At 36.6% G+C, this 22,620-nt stretch overlaps 1 protein-coding gene across 11 annotated transcripts in view; it reads left to right on the top strand.

The window, feature by feature from the left end:
* klar (klarsicht) overlaps positions 1 to 22,620 on the top strand; it is a 648,847-nt gene that overhangs the window by 225,424 nt on the left and 400,803 nt on the right. For all 11 annotated transcript variants that reach the window (XM_073982967.1, XM_073982966.1, XM_073982965.1 and 8 more), the window contains one exon: positions 15,602 to 16,350. The gene's annotated coding sequence lies outside the window, so the exon portion shown is untranslated. The remainder of the gene's footprint in view (positions 1 to 15,601; positions 16,351 to 22,620) is intronic.

The following is a 22,620-nucleotide window of genomic DNA, read 5'->3' as shown; positions in this document are numbered from 1 at the left end:
CATAAAAATACGAACTTTGTTCGCAATTCATTTAAAAAAGCTCTCCTGCGATTTGTTGTTTTTTATTTTATTTTCTATGAACATTTTAGTTTCAGAATCCATAAAAACTTCCCAGGTGTAAGCACTCTTCACTTAAAGTTAGTACGGGCGCACAGTGCTTATCCTGAATTGAATATCCACATATTGAAATCTAAGCTAATGGTCTCACGTTGGCCGCCAAAAATGCAAAATATGAGAAAAATTCATTTTTACGAAATCGAGTTAGACTTTTTTATTTGGACTCGAATAATTAATCCAGACGTGGGCCCATAGCCCTAGGTTTGGCGCCAATATACCAAAATACCAAAAATTCGTTTTAATGAATTTGAGTTAAGGAAAATATTTGCTCCAGCGACAGGCAGTGTGCACTTACTGAGAGCATGTGAGCATAAATTTCAATGCATTATTTACTCTCACTTGCTCTCAGGGGCCAAACCCAGAGCTATGAGGCCAAATCTGGATTGGTTTTTCGAATCCAAATTAATAAGTCTAACTAGATTTCGTAAAAATGAATTTGTTTGAGCAATCAGATTGTAGGAGCAATCATATTCTAAGAACAAAATAGAGTATTATAAAATTCTTAAAATATATATTGTTGTTTCCGCCATATATTTTGTGTCAGGAAACACAATATATATTGTTGTACCAACAATATATATTTTCAGATATTTATAATACTCTATTTTGTTCTTAGAATATGATTGCTCCCACCATATTTCTTCTCTGTGTAAGTACATAAATTGAATTTCACACGAGAAAAATGTGTCTAATCGAAATAATGGCTTTAGACGCCAAGTATGCTTGGACGAAATCCGTTCCAGACAATTTGGAATCGATTTAGTAATGTCCGTTCGTCGTTCTGTCTGTCTGGCTGGTCGGAGCGCAAGATAATTCTCGAACGGATGAGCCGAAAATTTGGCCTGCTGAATATTTTGTCCAAACAGGGTTCCTATACTTTAGATGTTATGAATTCTTATATTTGTCTCCAAAATATTCCATAAATTTCCTTTAGGATTCAAATCCGAGGATCGGAAAGGTGTTTGAATCACATTTGGACAGTTATATAGCATCCATTCTCGAAAAATATGTTATTTGTGCTTGGGATCAAAGGTCAAAGTTAAAAACACCAATAAACAAACTATAAAACTAAAAAAAAATCATTTTTTTTCAAAACAATTTAAATTTGTTCAATTAAAAATACTTTTTTGTTGTCATAAAGCTCATATAACTGACATATAAAAACTCATATATTATGAAATGCTAATTTTTGTAAAAAATTCTATAATTTATATGTAGTACCTGCTATTAATTTTGTAGTTTTCCAAAGATTTTTTTTTAATTTTGATTTTTTCCAAAGAATTTTTTTAATCTTCAAGTAGGCAGATAATTTGTTGGCACTTTATTAAAAAACGTACGTCTATTCGTTCAAAAAGTACGCTTGTTCAACAGCGCAACCCTAAAAGTGCAATTACGAATGAGAATCAAAACGCAACGCACGTTTTTGAACGTTTTCATTTACGAACGAAACAAAATGAATCGTTTGGAAACGTTCAATAGCACAAATGATCAATAGCACATTCATTAAGCTAACATCACCTACCGTATGTGACATACTACGGTGGATGTTTCAATCAACCACCAAACGTTTGCAGCATGGCACAATTACCTAGGTAGATGCATCGGCGAATTGCTACAACAAAGAAACGTTTTTTAGTAATGTAAAATGTTAAAATTTGTAAACAAGGCGAAAAATAAAACAATTCGCCTCAGCATGTGAACTTCGCGTCAAATTTATTTAACCAATCAGAACGCAGAATAACTGAATCATATGGTTTTTGTTTTGACGTTTGAATATTTGTTTTGATTTTTCATGGCGAATTTCCAGTCTATTTTGACATTTTACATTCGATCAGCTGGGCTGCCGCAGCTACCTTGGTAATTGTGCCGTACTTTGTAGTGTGTATTGTATGTTTTGTTTTGTTGTGAAGTTGAAAACTTTTCATTTTTCGTTTTGTTCGCACTCACGAATGTAAACATGACGAAACTAAATAGCGAGTTCGGTCCACTAGGGTGATATTTCGTTTTGTTGCTATGGAAAATACGAAACGAAACAATTGCAAACGTTTCATAAAGTTTATTTTCGTACGCTGTTAATAACGAATTTTTTGGTGCTCCACGCAAGAGGGGAATTTCGAAACCTCCATAAAAAAGCCCAAAACATAAAGAACACTTCAAAAGGTCAAGAAGGTACTTGAGGAATCCTTACTTGAGGATGTAACGGAAAATTGGTATATATGTAAGTACGTATTTCGTCTTCAAAGTTTTCGAAGTCTTCGAAAAAATGCACAGTTTCGACGAATCTCTCCTTTTGAGAGTTATCTTGCACAACACTCAGGCTTCCCGTAAATGCACCTTTTTGGTCCTTCAATCGTTCGCAATTTTTGTAAGCCACCCAAAATAATTTGAATTGTTTAGTTTGGACCAATCTGTCCATTTGATCTGTCAAACTGTCCATATATCGTAAATGTCTATTTTCATATGACTGGTTGTCCATTTTTATCTTTCATTGTTTGTTAAAACGTATCAATGATTTTGGCGTTTTTTTGTTGTTTGCATTACGGCAGCTTTGACATTCAATCTGGAAAAGTTGTGCAGACAATACAAACTAAAAAAACAAACTTTTAATTCAACTTCAATTTGAAATTATGGCTTTATCATTTGTACAAAATCATCAAATGTACTATGTGTGAGAGATTGTTGATTGCACTTCAAGTAGCTGACTGCCATCAGCAGCAGCAGAAGAGGCATTTATCAATGCCCACTTTTCTTTTATGCCGCGCTATGTTAGAGGAAAAAAATATTGAATGCGTTTTTGTTTCATGGGTTTTGAATGCATAGGAAATCTTTTTAACCATTTTTTTGTTTCTGATTTATAAATATTTATGTATGAATGTATTTGTTGTTGTCATTGTTTTTTGAATGGGAAATTTAACAAAAAGAAGTTTATTGTTTTCGTTATGGTTATTAAGAGGCGGTTTTTATCTGCCTTGTTCTTGAAACTGAATCATTTATTTATTGTTGATTTAGTTTAGAGAGATGCCACTATCAGCACCACAACCACCACTTCAGAATCTTTATCATCTTCTTATCAAACACTTAAAAACCATTAAGTCAATTTCTTCTTTTTTATGTGGGATTCATCATAAGTGCTTGAGGTCGTAGTAAAGCATGACCTTAAGATATGGGACAATTGTGAAATGTATTGATAAGCCATGTGGTTTGGATTTTGGTTTTTTCAAATCACCCATATAATCTTCTTCGAGAATAATCAAATTGTTTCAACTTCCCTCTAACTGGAAACAGTTTTGTGGCTTTACGATGCAATCACCCTTGCATTAAGTGATATTTTTTCATTAAAAATTGTGTCCCCAGTATATCTGGTTATGGTACATAGTACATAATAATGCTTTGGTTCTTTTATATATATATATATTTTTTTTTTGGATAGAAAAACACTCCTCAATTTGCTGACTCCTTAAATGTAAGACATCGTGAGCCTTGTGAGTGGATTTGTGAAATTTTCAATTTCTTTCAATCATAAATCTTTGTAATGTCATCACTTGAAAATATGTTGAAAATGAGAAAACTCGATTCACTTTCCTTCCACGGCACTTCTAACAATGCGATCTACTCATGTCAGTTGGTCGTCAGTTCAAAATATTCGCTACATACCGCAATACAATGCAATAATTACGGACGCATTATTTGTTGTTATCCACAGCAGGCAGACCTGTTGCTCAGGATGATGATGATGAGCATCAATTCCAAAATACTTTAGACTAGTTTATTTTCACACATTTTTTCACCAACTAGAAGAAAAATAAATCTCATGATGCAGTACCAGCACTAGCCGCACCACCACCATCATTTCCAAATAATCACACAGAAAATCGGTGAATTGAAATGGAATTCATGCACTTGCGTTTTCTATGCGAAATTGCAGCATTGCAAAACACCTTCTCTGGGACCCAACCACCATGAAACAATCATCCCAGCGGAGTTGCAGGCAAGGACGTGAGGTGGGCAGCTACAACTTTGCTCTATTGACACACAATGAGAAGAGATGAGAAAAATGCTGGGACTTTTTTTTGCCAGCCACTCAATGATCATAAAACTCCAAAGATTATTGTTTGGCATGTTCAGCATCAATGAGAGCCTGGCTTTTGATGATGACGGCAAGTCTGATGGTGGTGGTATGATGCTTGCTCCTCGTAGATGTAGTGGCAATTGTAACAACAAGAAGAAATTCTTATTTTGATTGCATTGGTAACAAATCAATGAATGGAATTTTATTGTCCTCCTCATCGTGGTGGTTAGTGCTGCATAGTGGATTTGCCAAAGTTTCCATGTCATTCCGCACACAAATCGCGGAATATTTAAAGAGTAGAAAGTGAAACAACCTGCAACGGCTATGAATGAATATCCACGCAAACGTAAAGCTGACAATACATAAAGCATGACTTGTTTGTGGTGGCTTGTGGACATGTTATGTGATGGGATTGGATTGGAATATTTGTTCAGTTGTTGAAAATATTTGGAGAATCTTAATTGACACAATTGTAAGACAACAATAACAAATAATTAAATCTAATAACTATGTTGTTGGAGGCGAACAGTTTTTTGCCGTTTGCAAAGAGCGATAAGATTTTTCATATGCTAGAAAAGGTGAATATTTCTATAGAAAACTACGTCCCATAGAAAAGTTCATCGATGATGAATTTTCCCATAGAAAAGTACATCGACGATGAATTTTCTCAAGAAAAGTTCATCGACGATGATTTTTCTTATATAGAAAAGTTTATCGACGATGACTTTTCTTATATAGAAGAGTTCATCGACGATGACTTTTCTCATAGAAAAGTTCATCGACGATGACTTTTCCAATAGAATGGTTCATCGACGATGACTTTTCCCATAGAGAAGTTCATCAACGATGACTTTTCCCATAGAAAAGTTCATCGACGATTTCTTTTCCTATAGAAAAGTTCATCGACGATGACTTTTCCCATAGAAAAGTTCATCGACGATGACTTTTCCCATAGAAAAGTTCATCGACGATGACTTTTCCCATAGAAGAGTTCATCGACGATGACTTTTCCCATAGAAGAGTTCATCGACGATGACTTTTCTCATAGAAGAGTTCATCGACGATGACTTTTCTTGTATAGAAAAGTTCATCGACGATGACTTTTCTTGTATAGAAAAGTTCATCGACAATGACTTTTCTTGTATAGAAAAGTTCATCGACAATGACTTTTCTTATATTGAAAAGTTCATCGACGACGACTTTCTTATATAGAAAAGTTCATCGACGATGACTTTTCCCATAGAAAAGTTCATCGACGATGACTTTTCCCGTAGAAAAGTTCATCGACGATGACTTTTCCCATAGAAAAGTTCAGACGATGACTTTTCCCATAGAAAAGTTAATCGACGATGACTTTTCCCATAGAAAAGTTCATCGACGATGACTTTTCCCATAGAAAAGTTCATCGACGATGACTTTTCCCTTAGAAAAAAATCATCGACAATGACATTTCCCTTATAAAAAATCATCGACAAAGACATTTTCCATAGAAAAAGTCATCGACAATGACATTTTAAATAGAAAAAACCATCGACAAAGACATTTTCCATAGAAAAAGTCATCGACAATGACATTTTAAATAGAAAAAACCATCGACAATTACTTTTTCCATAGAAAAAATCATCGACAATGACATTTTTCATAGAAAAAATCATCGACAATGACATTTGCCATAGAAAAAATCATCGACGATGACTTTTCCCATAGAAAAAAATTTCACCGGAAACGACTTTTCATTCAAAGAAATGACTTTTGCTTTAAGGAAAAATTCATTATCAATGACTCTTCCTTTAAAGAAAAGTTTATCGGCAATGACTTTTCCATTAAAGAAAAGTTCATCGGAAATAACTTTTCCTTTAAAGAAAATTTCATCAGCAATAACTTTTGCATTAAAGAAAAGTTCATCGGCAATGACTTTTCCTTTAAAGGAAAGTTCATCGGCAGTGACTTTTCCTTTAACGAAAAGTTCATCGGCAATGACTTTTTCGTTTTTCTTACAGTAATGTTCATCGGCGTCGACTTCTCTTACAAGAAAATTCATCAGCTATGACTGTTCTTATAGAAAAGTTCATCGGTGATGACTTTTCCATTAAAGTAAAGTTCATCAGCAAAGATTATTCCGTTAAAGGAAAGTTCATCGGATATGACTTTTTCTTCAAAGAAAAGTTCATCGGCACTGACTATTCCTTTAAATAAAAGTTCATCGGCAATGTCTTTTCCTTCAGAGAAATGTTCATCGGCCATCGTTTTTCTTACAGGAAAATTCATCGGCATACAGGAAAATTCATCAGCAATGACTGTTCCTGTTCCTTTCCTTATAGGAAAGTTAATGGGCGATGACTTTTCCTTTAAAGAAAAGTTCATCGGCAATGACTTTTCCTTTAAAGAAGAGTTCATTGGCAATGATTTCTCCTATAAAAAAAGTTCATCGGATATGGCTTTTTCTTTGAAGAAAAGTGCATCGGCAATGACTTTTCTTATTGGAAAATTCACCGATAATGATTGGCTTTTCTTATAGTAAAGGTCATCGGCAATGACTTTTCTTCCAGGAAAGTGCAACTGCGATGACTTTTTCTATAGATAAGTTATCGGGAATGATTTTCCCAGTTAGAAGTTCATGACATCTCTAATAGAAATATTCAGTTTAACCAGATTTTCACCTTACACCAATTCCTGGAAAAGGCCCAAGAAAAACAAAATAGACACATATGCATCTACATCTGTTATGTTTAAATTTCTCTACATTATTGGGAGGCTGGCTTTGGTGCCTAGATTTCCACACTATTTCGAAAAGTTGCATACCAGCTTCCTTTGAAATGATATTTCATTTTACAAATTCACGAGCTTTGTACCTCTCACAATTATCAAAATTAATAAGTTATACGTTTTCAAGCAGATCGTAGATTTGAGTAACATGTGTAATTTGGGTGAAAACAATAGTTTCAATTACATATCTTATTTGTGTCTTTGTAAAGGTGATAATACATGGGTCAGTGTTGCATTAAAATTGAAACGCAGCATTATAACCAAAAAAAAAAAACTAACAACAACATTATTATCGCCAGTAGCTGTAAAAATGTAAAAATTGTTGGTGGAAAAAAGGTTATTAGAGCATTACCATAATTTGGCCTCTACACCAAACACACACATCCACACTTTGCCAATGCTCTGTGGTTGCAACTCCTCTCAAGAAATACCTAGACTTTTCTTCCTTTTTTGCATTTGCGCCCAGCTGTCTGACTATCGATAACTGATCTGTGTTTTTTTTGTTCGTTTTTAAACCACATAACCGTAAGGTTTTTGTTCATCTTTCTTTTGTTTTGCAGGAAAAAACAAAGAAGAAAAAAACCAAAACGTTTTGTTTTCCAAGCAACCTCAGTAGGAAAACAACAACGCCACAAGTGGGCGTTTACTTTTATTGAAAAGGAGTCATAATGATGGATTGTTGGCGTGTAAGGCAAAAACAAAAAAGTCTGGCGAAAAGTGGATATTACTTTTCCTTTTTCTAGCACGCTGCGATTCATGCGAATACTTTTTGTTTTTGTGGAGAGCTTTTTTTCAACTTTTTGCATAAATTTCTTCGTCATAACCGTTTGTCATGGCCTCATCATCTTCATCATAATCATGACTGCTGACACCGTTGATGCTGCCTGCCATCATCATCAGCGTTGGCATCGTCTTGGGTGTATGTCCCAGACCGTTAACAACTTGACAGTTAAGTTGTTTTACAAATTGCCAATAAATGATATTTTTTCGCAATTTAATCAATCACACGTTCGTTTCATTGCTGCAACAGAGCTTTTTGTTCCGTTCCTGGATTGGCTTGCAAAAAAGATACAAAAACTGGCAACAAAACGTTTTAGGTGAAAAGGTTTTAGAGCTGTAATAACTTGTCCCCTTTTTGCTGCAGCCATCAGCCACATCATCGTCATAACAATGACAGAGTTTCCCCACCACCATAGACTATGGCTCAGAAACTATGTTGTTGTGATAGCTGTTTTAGGTGATGTTGTAAAAATGTTTCTTGATGAAACTGCTGACATTTTGATCCACTTAAACTACACGAAAGAAAATCTTATCACAATTGGTCAGTTAGAGGTTTAATGAAACCTTTTTTGAGGACAGAAATAAAATCAAGAACAGTGGTTTGCTTGGTACAAATTTTTATTTATTAAGTAAAGGGATGACTTTTACTATAGAAGAAGGGATGACTTTTTTATTATGATTTTTATACCCTCAGCCTTTAGGCTAAAGAGGGTATTTACACTTTGATGCGACCAAAAATGTGCCTCATCGAAATAATGGTTTTAGACCCCAAGTATGTTTGTACGATATCCGTTTTAGACAATTTTGAGTCGATCTAGCAATGTCCGTCCGTCTGTCTGTCTGTCCGTCTGTCTGTCTGGCTGGTGCGCGCGGTAACTCTCGAACGGATCAATCGATTCGGTTCAAATTTTGGGTATCGAAATATTTTGTCCAGATTCGATTTAAGTCCGAAGATGGGCCATATTGGTCCACTCCTTCAGGTACCTCCCCCACAAATGTTCAAAAATTGTCGCAAAACTTGTGCGCACGATAACTCTTGTAGGGAATAACCGATTTGGTCCATACTCTGCACATCGTGTAATTTCTACCAAACTTAGATGAGATTCCAATATGGACCCAATCGGTCCACTCCTTCGGGTACCTCCCACACAAAATTTCGGAAAAGTTCAGTTTAGGACCTGGTCTCGAATCGCTTTGATTTTTGTTTACGCAAGTTGTATTCGCTGTCCTCTATACGACGCTCTAAGTTTCATTAGGGGCAAGTTACAAAAACCCTATGACACCGTGTGTAGTGGTTGGAGCGCAAGATAACTCTCGAACGGAACTGTCGATTCGGTCCAAAATTTGGCTTTCGTATTATTTTGTCCAAACTTAGTTCGAGTTCAAGGATGGATTATATCGGTCCACTCCTTCCGGTACCTCCCCCACAAAAGTTCGAAAATGTTCGGAAAATTTGTGCGTACGATAACTCTTGAAGGGAGTAACCGATTTGGTCCATACTTTGCACATTATGAAATTTCTACCAGACTTAGATGAGGTTCCAATATGGACTCAATCGGTAAACTCCTTCGAGTACCTCCCACACAAAATTTCGGAAAAGTTCAGTTTAGGACCTGCTCTCGAATCGCCTTGGTTTTTGTCATCTTGTATTCACTGTCCCCTATACGAAGGTACAAGTTTCCTCAGGGGCAAGTCCATACTTCCTGGAAAAATATCCTGAAAGTTGAAAAACAAACCCTATGACACCATGTTTATGGGTGAAAGCGCAAGATAATTCTCGAACAGAAATGCCGATTCCGGCCAAAATTTGGCCTACGTAATATTGTTTCCAAACTTAGTTTAAGTTCGTAGATAAGCCATATCGGTCCACTCCTTCAGGTACCTACCCCACAAAAGTTCAAAAATATTCGGAAAAATTGTGCGCACGATAACTCTTGATGGGAGTGACAGATTTGGTCCATACTTTACACATTCCCATAATATCTACCATATATATATCAGGTTCGAATATGGACTATATTTGTCCACTCCATCCCGTACCTCCCACACAAAATTTTGGATAAGTTCACTTTAAGACCTGCTATTCAATCACGTTGATTTTTGTTGAAGCAACCTACATTCGCTGCCTCAATTACGATGGTAAAAGTTGTTTCATAGGCAAGTCCATACTTCTTGAGAAAACAGTCCGAAGGGTGCAAAAACCCCCTATGGCACCCCCATGCTCTATGTCGGTCCATTCCTTTAAGTACCTTTTCCGCAAAATTTTTGAACTTTTATCCTAATCAAAATTTTTGTCGGTTCATACGACCAACATTTTGAAAGCCCCTAAATACATAAGTTTTTTGTGAAAAAGTGTTTCAATTTGCACAGGCTGAGGGTATATCTCTGTCGGCAAAGCCGACTGATACTTTTTTACTTGTTCTTATTGAAAAGTTAATCGACGAATACTTTTCCAATAAAAAAGTTCATCGAAGATGACATTGACCATATAAGACCATAAAGAAAAGTTCATCGGCGATGACTTTTCCTATATAGAAAAGTTCATCGGCGATGACTTTTCCTATATAGAAAAGTTCATCGGCGATGACTTTTCCTATATAGAAAAGTTCATCGGCGATGACTTCTCCTATATAGAAAAGTTCATCGGCGATGATTTTTCCTATATAGAAAAGTTCATCGGCGATGACTTTTCCTATATAGAAAAGTTCATCGGCGATGACTTTTCCTATATAAAAAAGTTCATCGGCGATGACTTTTCCTATATAAAAAAGTTCATCGGCGATGACTTTTCCTATATAGAAAAGTTCATCGGCGATGACTATTCCTATATAGAAAAGTTCATCGGCGATGAATTTTCCTATATAGAAAAGTTCATCGGCGATGACTTTTCCTATATGGAAAAGTTCATTGGCGATGACTTTTCCTATATGGAAAAGTTCATCGGCGATGACTTTTCCTATATAGAAAAGTTCATCGGCGATGACTTTTCCTATATAGAAAAGTTCATCGGCGATGATTTTTCCTATATAGAAAAGTTCATCGGCGATGACTTTTCCTATATAGAAAAGTTCATCGGCGATGACTTTTCCTATATAAAAAAGTTCATCGGCGATGACTTTTCCTATATAAAAAAGTTCATCGGCGATGACTTTTCCTATATAGAAAAGATCATCGGCGATGACTATTCCTATATAGAAAAGTTCATCGGCGATGAATTTTCCTATATAGAAAAGTTCATCGGCGATGACTTTTCCTATATGGAAAAGTTCATTGGCGATGACTTTTCCTATATGGAAAAGTTCATCGGCGATGACTTTTCCTATATGGAAAAGTTCATCGGCGATGACTTTTCCTATATGGAAAAGTTCATCGGCGATGACTTTTCCTATATGGAAAAGTTCATCGGCGATGACTTTTCCTATATAGGAAAGTTCATCGGCGATGACTTTTCCTATATAGGAAAGTTCATCGACGATGACTTTTCCTATATAGGAAAGTTCATCGACGATGACTTTTCCTATATGGAAAAGTTCATCGGCGATGACTTTTCCTATATAGGAAAGTTCATCGACGATGACTTTTCCAATATAGAAAAGTTCATCGGCGATGACTTTTCGTATAGAAAAGTTCATCGGCGATGACTTTTCGTATAGAAAAGTTCATCGGCGATGACTTTTCGTATAGAAAAGTTCATCGGCGATGACTTTTCGTATAGAAAAGTTCATCGGCGATGACTTTTCGTATAGAAAAGTTCATCGGCGATGACTTTTCGTATAGAAAAGTTCATCGGCGATGACTTTTCGTATAGAAAAGTTCATCGGCGATGACTTTTCGTATAGAAAAGTTCATCGGCGATGACTTTTCATATAGAAAAGTTCATCGGCGATGACTTTTCGTATAGAAAAGTTCATCGGCGATGACTTTTCGTATAGAAAAGTTCATCGGCGATGACTTTTCGTATAGAAAAGTTCATCGGCGATGACTTTTCGTATAGGAAAATTCACCGCCGATGTCTGTTCCTATAGAAAATTTCATCGGAGATGACTTCCTAGAAAAAGGTCATCATGTCGATCAATGTCAATAAATGTTCTCGTATGAGAAGTCCTGGGAAAAGTCATCGGCAATGAACTTTCCTTTAGGAAAAATCATCGGCGAAGAACTTTCCTTTAGAATAAGTCATCGGTGATGAACTTTCCTTTAGGAAAAATCATCGGCAATGAACTTTTCTTTAGGAAAAGTCATCGGCGATGACATATATCGGACATTTAGCAATACTTCTCCATTTTTTAAAAATGTTTGATCATCTCAATTTCCTGCTACCAAAGTCTGGGTTGTGGTTGTGTTGTCTTTTCCATGTGGTTAGTTAGTTGGTGGTTGAATCGAAGTCTGTCTGTAGTGGTCTTTGCCACCATCATCGTCATCATCATTGATGTCTATTATGATTGTTGTCGCCCTGTTTTTTTTGTTTTTGGCCGGTAAGTGATCTGAAGAGTGAGAGTTCGAAAAGGTTAATAACGGTAATAAATATTTTTTTTTTTTGATGTTGTGCCAATATTTTGTTGATCATATTGTTGTTTGTTGTTTTTGCTGTTGTCGTTGATGGCTATTGTCTCATATTTTCTAATATAGCCAAAAACAACATTCATTTATTGTTGCCGTTTATTTTTTTCATCGATCGATTGGCCATAATAATTTTTCATTATGAAATGCAATTTTGAGTGACTTCAATGATCTCATTGGCGATTTTTCTTTCATTTCCACTTCTTCAGTTTTCATCTTCTCATCATTGGAAGGAACTTTGTCGCTGCATGCAACTTGCCCGTTTTCATTGTGTCAAATTGTTATGGTTATTGCTGGACAGACCTATCAAAAAGATAAACAAACAATGAATGACTGTGACGAGGTTGTTGAAATTTTTTAGTGTAAATAAAATTGATGAAAAGCTAAACTAATTTCCTTTAAACGTTGTGATAATCATAAAATTGTAAATTGAAATTATGCCTAAAGGTGGTCCCTGTCTGTGGACGTCGTCGTCATCCATTGTGGAGTGCGTTACATTCAAATTGTTGAGCTCCCAAGAGCTTTGCAAATTTCCTAACAACAATGGCAAAGCTTACATTTTGCGAGATTTGCTTGTTTTGTTTGTATCTTGGCCATTGGCTATTTTAATGAGTTGGTATTTGTTGCTGTTATTGTCCGTTTTGTTTGTTATTGATTTCCTTTATTTCCTTCCCCACCACTTGGGCTCATAATTTATGTACTTGACATAAGCGCCAATCAAAGAGTGTGTGTGTGTGGGTGGTTGGCATAATAACTTATGAAGCATAACAATCGCTTTGAAACATTGTTGTGTGATATTTTTGTTGCTTTTATGTTTGAATATGATGCAATTGCTGCTAAAGTTTCACCAAAATTATTTTCCTCTTAGATGTTAAAGAAGAAATAAACATAATTGTGTGTTGAGGGAACTACATGGATGGATCGATGTCTACGGATTACAATCGTCATGATATTACTCTGGCATACTTGGCGAGAATACCAAATTCTGTTATGACTTGGATTACCTTTCAGCGTATAGGGCTGTAGAAAGCGGCTTTACAATAGACAAAAATATGGTAGGTGTCGATGTTCGTCTCTTGGGTCTTCTGGTCAATGGTGGATATGCCTGGTCTAAATCCGCATTGGTATGTACCAATTATTTCGTTGGCCATTGGCTTTAGTCATTCGCACAAGATCCCTGATTCTCAGGTTCCTATCGTCGGGATCGTCGGGTACCCGTTCTCCTGCCAGATCGTAATAACTAGCTGATGCATACACCTTATCAGCGTGTCGACTCTGGGTTTGTACAGCTCAGCTGGTAAGCCATCGGCTTCTGCTTGTTTATTATTCTTCAGCCTGTTGCAGTCTTTACCTCATCTTGGCCGGAAGGTATACATTTAATACCATATTCTGGGGTTGGATCTCTGGTATCTTCGTCATCTTCGCTAGTATTGGATACCAACAGTTTTGAAAAATGTTCTTTCTATATCCTGAACATACCATTTGTATCAGTTACCAAATAACCTTGCCGATCTCTACGGGAGGATGTGCCTGTACTAAAGCCATTAGTTTGGTGCTTCAATCTGTGGTAGAATTTTCGCACTTCACTCTGGCTCATGAATATCTTGACTTGCTCACACTCCCACTCTTTCATTTCTCTCTTTTCCTGTGAAAAAGACGTTTGTCCTTTCTCCTTTTCTGCCGATACCTCTCGTGCGCTACGCGTTGCTACTGATTCTAAAGTAGCCTTATATGCCGCATTTTTCTCTTCGGTAGCAGCACGACACTCCTGGTCATACCATGGGTTCCTTGATGGAGGACTTTACGAATCCAAGTATGGTTTTTGCTGATGTTTGCATGGAGTGGGCAATACTTTACCACTGTGCTGATATGTTATCGGGACGAGGAGTGTTTTGATTAAGCAATTGGGCCAGTTGAATGGAATATGCTGTGGCAACTTCCGCGTTGTATCTATTCGTGCTTTATTTGCAACGTTTAGACGGGTACGTACCTTTGCTTCAACAAGGTAGTGGTCCACCACGCTTGATGAATATCTTCCATCTATCACAACATGATCAATTTGATTACTTGTTCTTTGATCTGGACACAGCTATGTGCCCTTATGAATATCGAGATGCTTAAATCTGGTACTGTTTACTACCATGTTTTTTTGCAGCTGCAAAGTCTATGAGCATGATACCATAGTCAGATGTTGCACTGTGGAGACTGAATTTCGCGACTGTTGGGCCAAAGATATTATCCTTTCTAATTTTGGCATTACAATCGCCTAGAATAATTTTAATGTCATGGGCAGGACAACGGTCATCATGAGCGCAAATAAAGTTGATGTTGAAGAATTTTGCTTTTATTCGGGGAGAAGCCTTTGTCTAACTACAAATCCGCAGCCTCTCCCAATCCATCGTATTTCCTGTATGGCTGAAATATCGGTTTGTACTTAACAAAATTCAATTTTCAATGTCTCAGAAGAAATTATTTTTTTGCCTTAATAACGATGTTCATAATATGCATGAATCGGAACATTTGGAACACTTTTCATAATATTTATGAATTTTTTATTTACTAGTAATTAGGGTTTAACTTAATCCCGTGTAAACGTTGTTTTATTCCTCAATACGATTTGTGCCAACTAAAACGAAGATTCGTTTTAGATTACGATTCTACAATGCATTATAGACTTTATCCACGCAGGACTTTATTACTCTACTAAGCACAAAGCTTATCTCTCGTAAGCACACAGCTTCAGATTACACTGTACTAAGCATACGCTGGCGGTTTAAAGTCGCGGTTTGAATTACAACTCACTCGCCCAGACGATCCTCTTCCGTGTGTATACTTGCCCGCTGATACATAGACTGTTCTAGAATCCTGAAAGCAGAATTTTCCACAATGATTATGCAACATGCTAGTGGATTCGCAAATGTACATACCCACATACAAATAGACGGGTGAATGTAAACAACCAATGGGACAGACCTAGTAAATAAGATAGAGCAGAAGGGGTTAATATGAATGAAACATAACTAAATAATCCAAATAAAAGAGAGAGTGAGAGAGAGAGAGAGAGAAAAATGAAATAAGTACCACAAAAACATTGCCAGACTAACATAGAATAGTAGTGATTGGAATTCTATACAATAATTGTTGTTGTGAATTTCATTTAAATAAAGTAAATTCTTAATAAAAATTTACGTTACAATTCAAATTCTTAAATGAACAGAAATTCATCTAAATTAACTCAAATCTACTAGTTACTTCCGTAACAATATTTTTCTAAATTCTAATTATTCCTTTTTTTACTTTTCTTTGCAGATTTCCGTCAAGTTTGTTGTCAGTGTTAGCGCCCAAATTTGCTGTATCGTGCAGTGTGAAAAGTGTTTTTTTTGTAATCCACGTCTTTAATATAAATGTTGGTAATAATTTAAATATTTATTAAAAAAACAAAGCAAAAAAAAAAAAAAACAACCAATAAACCAACAGCAACATCAATATTGTTTAACTATCCTTTCATTTCGAAGTAAACAAAAAGGAATAATAAAGCAACATTTCTTGTCATCATCATAATCATTTTGCAATCATCCAGGCATTCGCCGCAACGAGTCAGTGACTGCTGCTACAACGACAAACTAATAACAACAATAAGAAACAAAAAATATTTACAAAAATTTATTTAAGTCTTCTGTTTTGCATAAACATTTGTGGGGATACATTGCTGCCACATTGATCCTCTTTTCCCGTGTGTGTGTGTGTTTTGTCTTTGTTGAAAGTCATGTGGACATCATACAAATAGTCCAACAGTAAACAACAAAGATTTGGTGCGTATCGACTTCGGAAAGAAAAAGAGAGATAAATTGTGTCCAGTTGAACGTACCACCGATCTTACGTCGAACACGTGCTATTAGGTTAAAAAAAAAAACAGTTTTTTTCTTCGATTTGAAGTGCCTTAATGCCACATATTGTGGCATCCATATCTACATCTATAGCAGCAGCATCTCACAACATTTGCCACAATTAATGGACAATTCCTTTGCTGCTCTAACTAAACCTCAACTGAACTAAAGGTAAGTCGATGTAGTTGAAAACAAAAAAATCGTTTAAAAGTTTCGCTTTCTTTGAAGAATTTATGGCTAATAAATGTAAAAAATTTGTTGTCTTCAAAATCTTTAAATGTTGCAATCGGTTGTGTTTAGCAATTATGTTGTTGCAAAGTCATTTGCAATAAATCGTCTGAGGAAAAAACAAAAAACAAAAGTGGAAAAGGAAAAAGGAATGATTTTAGGAAAAGTAAGGATAGGAAAGTTAGGATTTTTTAGTAGGGAAAAACTTATATACCTATGTGCAAACAAGTTAAAAGTAATATAGCTTAATTGAAAAAAGTTCCTATAGAGTGGTTCGCCATGAAGTGGTGTTGCACGATGATTGATACTACGTGCGAGGTAGTCAGCTCTTAAAAGTAGCTAAAAAAGAATCGGTCTGTACGCATTGCATTTTCATAAATGGGTCGCTTCTCTCTCCAAAGCTTTATTTCTACAAACAAATATTTTCCGAACATTTTATATGGAAAACACGGAAAGCGTAAACTTCCTTTTTTGCTCAGTCAAAAACATTTTTCTTCTTCGCCCCACAAAAACTCGAATAAATTCTAACAACCTACTTAAGATTTTGTACAATAATTGTAGGCGGATGTGGTTCATTTAACCAAAAAATAGAATCAAAACCGAACTAGGAAACTATCAATTTAAAAATTATGTTTTTTTCGTTGTAATCTAAGATTTTGCTAACGATTTCATGTTTAAAACAATTGAAAAGAAGAAAAAACTCATAATTGCCAACATTTTGACCAAAACAACAAAATACTATTACAACAACAAAACTTATTGTAAATGTTTTGACTTTTAATGACAATAACGTGGAGGCCTTTTCGAACGTCATAAACGTTGAGGAAAATATTAATTAAACGTTTTGAACAAGAAAACGAATTGAGAATCGAAATTTAGCGTTAAAACAGAAAAAAGCAACAAAATTTGAGATACCGACATAAACTTATCACACAAATAATAATTATCAGCTAAAAAACACGTAAAATAGAAATCAAATCAATTCATAGTAAATGTTCACAACGCAATACATATTTATATTCTATGAATTATGGATTGTTTTTTATTTATACTCGTAAATTGATGATAATTTTCTATTAACAAATTTAATATTTTTAACAAAAAAATATTTGTATGGTAGATATGTACGAAGCAATGCCTTATCGTCTCTATTTAGGCCAGTCAAAATAGGCATTGAAATAGCAAAAATTCCAAGAAAGCTGAATTTTGGTGGGGAGGTAGGGTTTGCCATTACATGTCATGTGCTCAAGTCCTTAGTCTTGTCAATGATCAACTCCAAAACACACTACAAGAATGGTCTTTATGATTTTCTCATCACTTCCTACTCATCTCAAATAGTGTCACTTATCTCCCTGTGGAATCACTAGGTTTACCACCCATAACAACGACAAATACAAGGGAAACTAAAAAAGTTACTGGCCTAACAATGAAAATGCGAATATTTACCATCAAAAATAGTTTTATTGTTTTCATAAGTAGCCTCCAGCATTGTTTATACATTTTTTCGTGCGCTCAAACCAATTATCGAAGCACTTTTTCCACCCCGATTGAGACGCCTCCAAAACGTTTTTTAATGCTTCAACAGCATCTTCTGGCGACGAAAATTGATGACCACGCCTTTTTTCTTGTTGTGTAAGCACCAAATGAAGTCATTGGGTTCCAAGTCAGGGCTGCACTGCGGATGACCCATAAATTATACGTTTTGTCCGGTCAAAAGGCGCTGGTTTGAATCAATGTGTGAGAGCTCACTTTGTAATGGTGCATAATAATGATTCGTCCTCTCTTGTTCGTTTTTCGAATTTCTCTGGAGACTTCAGGTAAACAAATTGTAATTTACCGAGCAGAATTAACCGTCCTACGTTCCTCAAGCCGTATAGTAACCACGTGGTCAGTCTAGCCGAAGAAACAGCCGAGTATTTGCTTCGAAGTGTTTTTCCTTGAACAACTTTAAACATTTGGCCCGCCTTCGAAGACCTCCACGGTCGTTTGCTGTTTTGTTTCGGGCTCATAAAAAAATAAATCCAAGATTTGTTGTCTGTGACGATCTGATAAACGTCGTTTGAAGCACCGCAATCGTATTTACACCAATCGACAAGAGCCTTTTTGGGAAATTTTCAAATTGTGCTGGATCTAACGAGAAAATTCTATTTTTGCGGCCGAAGTGTTCATGCAATATCAAACGTTAGTTGGTGGATTAATGCCTCTATCCCACGGTATATAATATGGCGATCGATCTTGAATTATCCGTTCGGGCACGGCATAATTTTTTCTGACACCCGTATTTGGGCGATCCTCATCAAATCAGTTTTTCATAGTGCTATAGGACGGTCCTTTATCGACATACAAAGGTTTAATTTGATCGATGCACTTTTGCCGTGATTATCCACGCCGAAAGTTGTGAAAAATGATCGGAAGAAAATGTTCAGAGATAAATTCCATTTTTTGCAAAGTATTTTGTCAAGTCACCGTAAACAACACAACACATGATCGGCCTGAGTACATTTAGGCTAAAAACTGTCAAACTGGTTTCTTTCGTACAGTGATTGGTAATCGTTTCAAACTGGCCGAAATCTGTAATTCCTAACTTAGATCAAGCTCAATCTTCCGAAGGGAGTAGCCAATTTCGTACAAATGATCCACATCGTAATATGTCTTCCAGAAATAGATCAGGTCTGTATATATGGACTATATCGTCTACAGCGATATAATGAATTTCCTAGGCAATTCCATGATACCAAAATCCTACGGTGTGCACTATAACTATTGAAAGGGATGCTGGGCATTACTCCAAGCTTTGTACGTCGAATATTTCTCTTCAACTGAAATCGAGTTCTAACATTTTGGCTAAAGTGCAGTTAAGGGGTTTTCGAGAATTCTTTTGCAATTATTATAGTTTCTCCGGCTGCTGGGATAGGCCCTCAGGGATAGGGTTCGTCATAGAAAATTTATATTGAAGTGACTGAGTGTGAAAGATAGAATTTTGGTTAGAAATTCTGAGGTTTAGCTTTTATTGAATAACATAAGACAACACGAGGTTTTCTGTTGCCCATAGATGGCCTCAAAAGAAATTCAGTTGCCCATAGAAGACATCAAGAGGTTTTCTGTTATCTATAAAGGACTTCAAGAGGTCTTACGTATTATAGAATACCTCAAGAGATCTTCTGTTGCCCACAGAAGATTTCGAGAGGTCTTCTGTTTCCCATAGTAGACCCCAATAAGTCTTTTGTTGCTTAGAGAAGACCTCAAGACGTCTTCTGTTGCCTGTAGAAGATCTCAATAGGGCTTCTGTTGCTTTAGAAAACCTCAAGAGGTCTTCATTTGCCTATAAAAGACCTCAAGTGGTCTTCTGTTACCTATAGAAGATCTCAAGTAGTCTTCTGTTGCCTGTATAAGACTTCAACATATTTTCTGTTGTCCATAGATATACCTTCTTCTTCTTTTACCTATGGCAGACCTCAAGAGGGCTTCTGTTGCTTATAGAAGACCTCAAGATGTCTACTGTTTCTTATAGAAGAGGGTCAGGTGTCTGATGTTGTCCATAGTGAGATCTTCTATAGGTTATATAGGTCTTCTGTTGTCCTCAAAAGGTCTTCTGTTGCCGATAGAAGGCCTCAAAAGATTTTCTGTTACCCATAGAAGAACTCTGGAGGTCTTGTGTTGCCTATAGAAAACCTCAGGAGGTATTCTATTGCCTATAGACCCATGGCAGTACTGCTGTCGGCTAGACGTCTCTAGACTCTACGTGTTCCACTAGATTGGAAACACTTCTGATTACGTTAAGGTACACGAAGGCTCTTGACGTTTTGTGAACATTTCCGATCATGTTCAGGCCCACAACGGCTCTTGACTCTACGAGTTAAACTAGATTGCGAACAATTCTGACGATGTTCAGGCCCACGACCGCACCTGAACGGAATATCGATCACTTTTATTTTGGTGTACTGGCCCATGACAGATCTTTAACGAACCGATAATTTTATTCTTGTTTTCTGGCTGACGGGGGCTGTTGAACTAAATGTCGGCCATTTTTCTTTGCATCCTGGGCCACGACGGTTCTTCAGCGTAATATGGTCATTTTATTCTGGTATTCTGGCCCACGATGTACCTTAAACGAACTATCGGTCACTTTTTCTTGCGTTCTGGCCCATTATTCTTGTTTTCTGGCCAGCTACGACTCTTGAACATCGCGATATTATTTAGCTACGACTATTTTATATTTGCGTTCACGCCCATGACGGTTGTTGAACGAAACGTCGGCCACTTTTCCTTGCTTCCTGGGCCGCGACGGCTCTTGAACGTAACAATGGTCATCTTATTCTTGTGTTCTGGCCTATGAAGTATCTTAAATGAATTACGGAATACTGGCCACATTATTCTTGTTTTCTTGCCAGTGATGGCTTTTGAACTCACTAATATAATTTAGCTACGACCACGTTATGTGTGGGTTCAGACCCACGATGGATCTTGACCCTCAAGAGAAAAATTTTATAAGATATTTTTATGTATAGGCTCAGTCCCACGACGGCTCCTAATATTTCGACAACATTACTTCCAATGTTCAGGCCTACGAAGGCTCTCGACCGCCGCGATATAATCTAACTTCGCGTTTTCGTGATAATACACTGGTGTACTGCTATTTATCATAACATAAGTTACATCAGCGTAATACAGCACACTCACTTTTTGGTTATCCGATTTCTTCCCTGTGGTTTTGTATCCAGTAGCCTTCCCGACGTAGCTTCTCTGCTTATACGCTGACCAGGCCACGTTGACGGGATCTTGGTTACAAAATTGATACCTAGGGTAACTGTAACTTATGTATGTCTTCATGATTTCCAATTATCTTTTCTAGTCACAACTGTGCCGGTCTAATACTTTCCGATACTGAAAAAAGCTTACAAACTATTATTCTTTTTATAACGATTTTTATCCTCTCGCTACGCCTTGTTTTCATTGGAGCTTTACTTCCGCCAGTTCCGGACGGAACGCTCTTGCGGAATGGTCGGCCACTTATTGTTACTAAAAAGTTGTTTGCTTGCCCCGTCTGTGTGAAGATATGGCAGCAATATATAGCGTCTCCACACAGACAAATTTTTGTCGAATACTGTCCTGACCTCTGGTCACCTCTGTTAGCACAGGAGATATCTCGAGCTCTGTGTGGGTTTCGCCATCGTAAGACGCCAATGACGTTGAATCGAAGGAAATAAGTGACGAAGGCGATTCCAGTTGACCCTACATTTGCCTTGCTGGATTGTTGACATGTGACAGTGAATGCCAGCGCTATATTTTACAGGGTCAAGTTTCAGGTAAAAATTCAGAAAAATTGTTCAGCATTACTTTGTTGCTGGTCTCCCTTATACGCCTCTACATAACCACAAAAATACAAAATTGTCATTGTAAATTGTAACAATTTCCTAGTTGACAATGTCAAATTTTCTCTAATTTGGAGCAAATTCATTTTCATCTTTTCATTTTTCATTGCTTAGAGAAAAGTGAAATGGGCGAAAGTTTTTTTGTGGGTTTCATTTTTTTGGGGGTAACAGATATGGCAAACGGCGGATCATTGAGCAGCGGCAACAGCAGCAGCCGTAGTGCTCCTCTGGTCGGGGGTTATTTGTTTGTGGCTTGTATTTAGTGGTCGTTGAGAGCAGATTGATATTAAATAACCTCCAGACGACAAAGCGTTAATTACCAATCACCACTAAAAAAAACAAGACTAAATGACTGTGGAGTGTGTTGGTGGATGGTGCTTGACTGTTTGATTGCTTGGCCTGGTTGGTTGTAATTTTTCTGATTCACTGATGTCTGCTGTTGCAGTTATTGTTGCTGGTGGTGTTGGTGGCAAGCAAACAAGGAGTCGATTTACTCAAAGCCATTCATTCATGTGGGGATCATGTGTGCCAGACACAGACATTGGTGGCAATGATGAAGCGTTCCTTTGGCCACATTTTCCTATTACTGACTCTGCTTCATTGGCCTCAACGCTCAACTTTGTATGTTAATGTTTCTGTTTCGGCTGCTTGACTGTTTAAAATTTGCTCTAATCTCAGTATTTGAGTCGAAATATTTCATAGTTAAGACATTGTTGCCTTGGCTAAATTTTTATAAAATCCTAAGAAATTTTTTTCGCCAGCCAGTGTTTTTGAAATTAGCAACTAACCGGGAAGCAAAGACTGTTTCGTTTAAACTAATTTGCATTACAAATTAGAAAGT

Source organism: Musca autumnalis, unplaced genomic scaffold (genome assembly GCF_047663935.1).
Source record: "Musca autumnalis isolate F117 unplaced genomic scaffold, ASM4766393v1 scaffold_4, whole genome shotgun sequence".
Classification (NCBI taxonomy): domain Eukaryota; kingdom Metazoa; phylum Arthropoda; class Insecta; order Diptera; family Muscidae; genus Musca; species Musca autumnalis.
Note: the sequence above shows the minus strand (reverse complement) of the source record. Positions and strands in the feature narration are given on the sequence as shown.